The following is a 7,732-nucleotide window of genomic DNA, read 5'->3' as shown; positions in this document are numbered from 1 at the left end:
ACATCTATCATTATTCACCTTTTGCTTGGTTCTGTCATTTAAGTCTGGGATTCGGAGTAAAACCTCAGTGTATGTGGGACATACCATTCTTGCACAAGAGAGAAGAGAGTGTTAGAAGGAGCAAACAAAGCTTTTAAAGCTCATATTTACATTAAAATATGCCATTCTACTCACATCAAATTGACCAAGCTGGCTATAAATTGGGCAAGAAGTGTAATCCCCTCGGAGAAGAGTTACCTAAGTCAAAGAGCAGACATGCATACTCTCACAAGAGGGTGATAATTAATTGGAAATGATCTTACAATATATGATTGTATGGCTCCTACCAGAAATAATTTCCCCTTCTTTGTTTACACAAAATACACTTACCTTTGTCCCAAAAGAAAAAAAGTTCTACCCAAACATGACTTCAGTCACATGGGAGGGTGTCGTAATAGTCTCGTGAGATTCCTCTTGGTTGAGAACCTCATGTGGAGTCCTCGCTCATAACACATTACGGTGGAACAGAGAAAAACCTCAACAAACCCTCCCATTCAGAAAAGAAAAAGGAGGGACCCAGTAGTCTCTGGTCCACAGCAAACGGGTAGGAATGAGGAGTGATCCTTTCCTCAGCAAATGCTTTTATCCTGAGAATAGCTGTCCAGTCCTTCATCCTTTGTTTCACTGTTCTTGACTTCAGCTAATTACACCTGCCAGAGTATTAGAAACTCTGCCTTCCTTGTACAACATTTCCCCAGCTACTTCCTTCCCATCAAATTGCTGAGTCCCAAAGACTATTGGACACTGACGAGATCACAGCTCCCTTGTATTACAAACTTGGTGCTCTGTCAACAGGAGGATATTTTTATTTATTTATTTATTTATTTTTAAAGATTTTATTTATTTATTCGACAGAGATAGAGACAGCCAGTGAGAGAGGGAACACAAGCAGGAGGAGTGGGAGAGGAAGAAGCAGGCTCATAGCGGAGGAGCCTGATGTGGGGCTCGATCCCAGAACGCCGGGATCACGCCCTGAGCCGAAGGCAGACGCTTAACCGCTGTGCCACCCAGGCGCCCCAGGAGGATATTTTTAAATAGCACTTTATGTGATACCCAACAGCTACATTTTCCATTAGCTACGACTACCATGTTTTGCAAGACATGCTGAACTCCAGATTTCTTTCAGGGTCTTTGAGCTTCTCAGGGCCCTCTAGCAGAGCCATACCTGTGCTTTCTACTCACTAAGCCATCTTGTCCAAAAGGAGCAATTCCACAGGAGACACTTTAATCAGCTGCAGGTTACTTCAAAGGACATTAGGCCATGTCCTTCATTTAGACTTTGCCATGATTTTGTGTTTTAACTTGCCCTGAACCCTCAAAGTAGTTTTTTAAAGATTTATTTATTTGTGAGAGAAAGAGAGAGAAAACGAGTGGGAGGGGCAGAGGGAGAGGGAGAGAGACTCTCAAGTGGACTCCGTGCTGAGCACAGAGCCCGACGTGGGGCTCAGTCTCACAACGCCAAGATCATGACCTGAGCCGACACCAAAAGTCAGACGCCTAACTGACTGTGCCACCCGGCACCTGGACCTTCCACGTATTTTTTTTTTTCAAGATTTTTTATTTATTTATGTGACAGAGAGACAGCCAGCGAGAGAGGGAACACAAGCAGGGGGAGTGGGAGAGGAAGAAGCAGGCTCCCAGCCAAGGAGCCCGATGTGGGACTCGATCCCGGAACGCCGGGATCACGCCCTGAGCCGAAGGCAGACACTTAAAGACTGCGCTACCCAGGCGCCCCCTTCCACGTATTTCTTAATGGTAAGTTTCACCAATTGGAGATGAGGCAAAGTTACATCCTTAAATCCTGCTTGCAAATCAGCTTGTTCAGGTCTGATGCGAGGTCTTTATTGTAATACTGTGTTAAATGCAGTTGAGAACAAAGTGGCGTGTTACTATCTTTTGCTTTCCTGATCTTTCTATTGGTGGGGGTGACATACAGGCGTGATCACATTTGCCAAGGAAACATTTGCCAAGATCTGGAGACGTTTTTTCATGTCCTAATTGTGGTGGTTCTACTGGTATCTAGTGGGAAAGGCCAGTAGTGCCGCTAAATAGCCTCCGATGCACGGGACAGCTTCACACAGCAGAGGATTACCTGACCCGCACTGTCAACAGCATAGTACAGCTTATACCATGTAAACAGCAAAAGAACGCAGGAAGGTCTACACTAATACCAGATAGATTGCAGAGAGGATAAAAGTACTGAGTAAAAAGGGGGAGAGTACATCATGATAAAAGGGTCACTCAAACAAGGTGACTTAGCTATCTTGAGCGTATACGCACCAAAGAACAGCTGCAAAATACGTGAAGCAACAATGGATAGAAACAGACAGGAGAAATAGACACATTCGCAGTTACAGCCCGAGACTTCAGTGCAGGTCTCTCAATAATTGACAGAACGATGACAGAAAATCAGCAGGACACTGATGAATTTTACACCAGCGTCAAGTCACCGGATCTAATCAGCATTTTTCCAACACCACCCAAACACAGGAGAGAACACGTTTTGTTTTGTTTTGTTTTTTGAAGAACATATGCCAGGACAGATTATATTCTGGGCCATAAAATACCCCTCAACAAATCTAAAAGAATGGAATCATAGTGTGTTCACTGCCCGCGGTCGAATCCAACTACAAATCGAAAACAGAAAGCTACCAGGAACATCTCCGAACACTTGGAAACTAAACAACTTACCTTCAAATAATCCACAGGTCAACGAGGGAGACTCAAGGGAAATGCGCAGGCTGAAAGAAAATGAAAATACCACGTCATAATCTGTGAGGTATAACTAAAGCAGCACTGAGAGGGAAATTGATAGCACTCAATGTTTACGTTAGAAAAGAGGGAAAATATCCAAGAATAATCTAAATTGCAGTTAAGAAATCAGAGTGGACAAAAATAAACACAAACCAAGCAGAAGGAAGGAAATAATAAAGAGAAAAAAAAAAGTAAGATTGAAAATAGGAAAACAATAGAAAAATAAAACGAAGAGCTGGTTCACTGAAAAAATCGATAAAATTACAATCCACTAGCAAAACCACCTAAGAAAATAAGAGAAAACACAAATTATTCATAACAAATTAAACAGGGACTATTTCTCTAGAATCTGCAGATATCAAAAGGATGGTAGGGGTCGAATACAAAACTCTACATGCATGAACTTGAAAACTTAGGTGAAATGGACTGATTCCTCTACATGTACGCCCTACCACAAATCACCCATGTGAAATCTATCATAGGAATACTTTGAATTGAAAAGTAAATTTGTAATCTTAAAATACCCTCCAAAAAAGAAACCTGCAGGCACAGATAGTGAGTGGTGAGAGTTTAGCTAATATTGGTGCCTTCTCATCCATTTTATGTGGCCAGGTGGCCGCAGGGATCTTGAACTGACACTAGCTCCTCCCTAGATAAGAGCCCACAGAGTCACAGGCAAATGTTGGTTCCTGATATATTCTCCCCCACCTCCCAGGGCCTTCCCTTTGGAAGCCCTTTAGATACGACCCCCCACACACCCCCAAAAGCTTACCAAAACCCTGCTGTGTTTGGTTTGAATTGACCAATATGGCCTTAACCCAGAACCCCAAAGCATTCCATTGAGGGACACTAATAAATGCATGTACCCCAGGTCCTGCCCTAAGGTCTCTGCCTGGACCCTGCCTTAACCTCCTCACATGACCCCTACTGGTGTCCAGAATAGCTCCCCCAGATCTGTGAGTAATAAACTTCTCCACTTCGCTCTCCCTTATAGTCTTTTATTGAACCATGGCTCACCATCTGACATCTAGGGCTCTACTTAACAAATGTTAATACAACAAAGTCACGACAGCAACACTAGACAATTCTATCAAACCTACAAAGAATTAACAGAAATTCTACACAATTTCTTTCAGAAAATAGAAGGAGAGGCAATACTTTTCCCAACTGAATTTGTGAGGTTGGTATTAGCATAATATCCAAATACACAAAAAATTAACAGGGAAAAAGATAACTACCAACTAAATCCCAAATGAAGATGAGAAATTCTTAGCAAAATATTAGCAGTAGAAATCAACAACACCCAGAAAGAATTGTACACCATGACCAAATGGGTTTATTTGAGGGACTGAAGGCAGTTTCAAATTCAAGTCAGTGTAATCCACGATGTTAACAGGCTGGAGAAGAAAAATCACAGGATCCTGTCAATTGATACAGAAAAAGCATTTGACAAAACTTAACACCCATGTACAGTATAAACTTTCAGAAATCTAGGAACAGATGGACATTTCCTCAACTCAATAAAGAACTCCTACAAAAAACGTATAACAAACATCATACTTAATGGTGAAAGACTGGATGCTTTTCTCCCAGAGGCTGGGAACAGGGCAAGGATGTCCACTCTCACCACTGATATTTGATGTGTTATTAGACGTTCTAGCCAGTGAAGCAAGGGGAGAGGAGTAAACAAAAGTGACAAAGAGAAAAGGAAGATAAAACAGTGCAAGCATTTGCAGAAGACATCCTGGTTGTGGTAGACTGAATAACGCCCCCACCCCAAAGGATGGCCATGTCCTCATGCCCGTAACATGGGGTGTTACTGTAAATGTCATAAGGGAGTGTGCAGCTGTGCTCTGGCGAGGATCATGAGGTGGGAGATTATCCCGGATGATCTGGTAAGTGTGATAGAGTCCTGAGGGTCCTTATAAGAAGGATGCAGGTAGAGTTAGTCATGTAGAAGCTGGTGAAGGGATGGAAGCCAAGGGGCAGAGCTAAACAAGTTTTAAGATGCGAGGCTGCTGGCTTTTGAAGATGGAGGAAGGGGACCACGAGGGAGAGGATGTAAGCAGCCTCCGGATGTGGGAAGGTAAGGAAATAAATTCTGACCTGGAATATCCAGGAGGAGCACAGTGCTGTGTGGATCCATGTGACACGTCTGGCCTCCAGAACTGTAAGAGAATCAACTTGTTAGTCTAAGTCATTCAGGGTGTGGTAATTTGTCACAGCATCACTAGGAACATTTTTGAAGTTGTATATGTAGAAAAACCAAACGACTGTACAAAAATTTCTAGAAATCTCTAGGAAGAGATTTCAGTTAACCATCTGGCCATTAAAGTTACTTCACTTAAGACCTGAAAGAACTCTTCATATTTTGTACCTACTTTGTACCTGTCACTGCCTTATGTTCATTTTCATGTCACAAAAGTCTCAAAACAACCCACTGGTTTCTGTACCCCTTGGTGTAAAATGGGGGAAAATGTAAACTAAACATATAATCTGGGTCACAGTGTGTGGAAGGAAAAATTGTATTTAAGAAAAAATTTGGGGGGGGGGGCTGGGTGGCTCATTCTGCCTTTGGCTCAGGTCAAGTTCTGGAATTGAGCCCCACATCGGGCTCCTTGCTCAGTGGGGAATCTTCTTTTCCTTCTCCCTCTGCCTGCTGTTCCTCCTGCTTGTGCTGTCAAATAAAATCTAAAAAAGAAAAAAAGGAAGGAAGGAAGGAAGGAAGGAAGGAAGGAAGGAAGGAAGGAAGGAAGGAAGGAAGGATGGAAGGAAGGAAGGAAGGAAGGTTTTACTACAGTTGAAAATGGATCATGTAACATATTGCTTAAGACCCTAATTCGAAATTGACCTTTTAAAATCATTTGGAAAATTGCTTCTAGTAATATTTATTATCTAATAAACATTTCCAAACAACTTGTTTAAAATGTCAATACATCTTAAGGCAATTTATCTAAATAGTATTTTATAAGCATTTTCAACAACCATATCATACAATGGAACCTATGTGTAGAGGGAAGGGAATGTAATAAATTATTAGCATGAAGAAAATTTTGTCTTTCCCAACCAAGAAATCAGGAATTTCAAGAGTAAATATTCAGGTTTACTAAAGAGTATCCATTTCTTGATGGTTGACTACTGATACTTTTTTTTTTTAAAGATTTTATTTATTTATTCGACAGAGATAGAGACAGCCAGCGAGAGAGGGAACACAAGCAGGGGGAGTGGGAGAGGAAGAAGCAGGCTCATAGCAGAGGAGCCTGATGTGGGGCTCGATCCCATAACGCCGGGATCACGCCCTGAGCCGAAGGCAGACGCTTAACCGCTGTGCCACCCAGGTGCCCCCCGACTACTGATACTTTTAAGGCTCACTACCACCTCTATTCTACCCATCTGGGCAAGATGATAAAAAAAGCCTACGTGCTCCCTCCTTTGATGCCAGCTGAAGTTCAAACCACAGCAGGTACCCTCCCCCCAACCCCACCCAGTAACCACCTTAACACACCAAACCGGTCACCATTTCCTGTTCTCTCGAATCATTATTGGACCAGCCTAGAAGTCTACGTGCCTGCCCTAGAAATCTTCATTAGGTAACGCATGTTCTCGTAATGCTTGTAGTGCATGGCATCACCAGTCTCAATATCCAAACCCAACTTTGGTTAGGGTTCCACCTGCTCCAGCGGATGGCCACAAGCGCAAATTAACAAAAAAGATGGAGGGTGTATACATGAAATTTCTAGTTTATCTATCAAATGTTTCCATTATATACTGTTTGTCCTAAATTATTTCACGAGTGCTTCAAGCTCAAAATAGATTTTTAGCCATATTTCTGAAATTATTTTATTTCTGAATTTTTCATGTTTCCTACGTTCCTACTTTTGCTTTATTTAAGTCAAGGTGCATACCATGGTTATATTTGGGCACAAGACACATGAAGAAATGTAATCACATGGCGCATATTCATGAATGGGGGGCAGACTTTAGGGGATGAGAGTCCTGAACTTGCACTGCTACGGCATTTTCATTACTGCCACATAAACATCCTGGGGCAGAGTATGTAGAGAATAACACAAGTGCTAAGTATATAATCCCCAAACTGTTCTTTGATTCCATCATGGAGAGAAATTGTCAGAGATTCCTTCACCCTTGAGAGCCTAATGGTGCATGGTTAGTGTGTGTTACAAAGTACCCCACACAGGTGGGATAAACTGTGTTAGAAGAACATGACTCCTTCAGAGTTATGGGGAAATTATTTAAACTTTATTAATTACAACATGAGAGCTGTGATACATTTTGAAGAAAACAATAGCAAAATGTAATGGCAGGAGTTAACTATGAATTGTGCACATACTGTCCCGGTTCTTTCCATTCCATTGCCTTCTTAGATAACTGCTCTCTTCAATTTCCAAGAAAAGGGAAATCTGTCAATAATAATATATCAATTTGTCATTGACAGATTAGAACAGTTATTAACATCTTCCCCTGCGTTGCTTCTACCACATAATCAGTCCCTAGTGAACAAACTATCACTGTCCTCCCATGACAAGTCCAGTCCCTATAATTCATCTAGAGAAGGGGGCCCTGAACGTAACAAGCATGATGGCTTATATGGAGGTCTGCATCGTTCTCTGCCTCTCCCCAATGTGAATTCATACAATAGTGAATCTGACAACTCAGTGTCCTTGTTCCAGGGAACGAGGACATAAATAAGTCACACCCAAAAAGTAGGCTCCTTCATCTTGTGATTCCTCTTCAGAGACCATCAGGAAAGGCCTATAAGCGAAGCTTAAGATCAACAGATTTCAAACTTCAGGTTGAAACTCACAGTAATGTAGCCTTTTCAAGAAAACTCAAGTAAATAAACACCTCGTACACAGAAAATAATGAGCTACTTCCACACGTCCTTGTTCCCATGATACAGGAATCTCAACATTTTTGG

The sequence above is a fragment of the Ursus americanus genome, chromosome 21 (assembly GCF_024610735.1).
Source record: "Ursus americanus isolate L20-20 chromosome 21, mUrsAme1.1.p, whole genome shotgun sequence".
In the NCBI taxonomy this organism is placed as follows: Eukaryota; Metazoa; Chordata; class Mammalia; order Carnivora; family Ursidae; genus Ursus; species Ursus americanus.
This window is presented reverse-complemented; position numbering follows the sequence as displayed.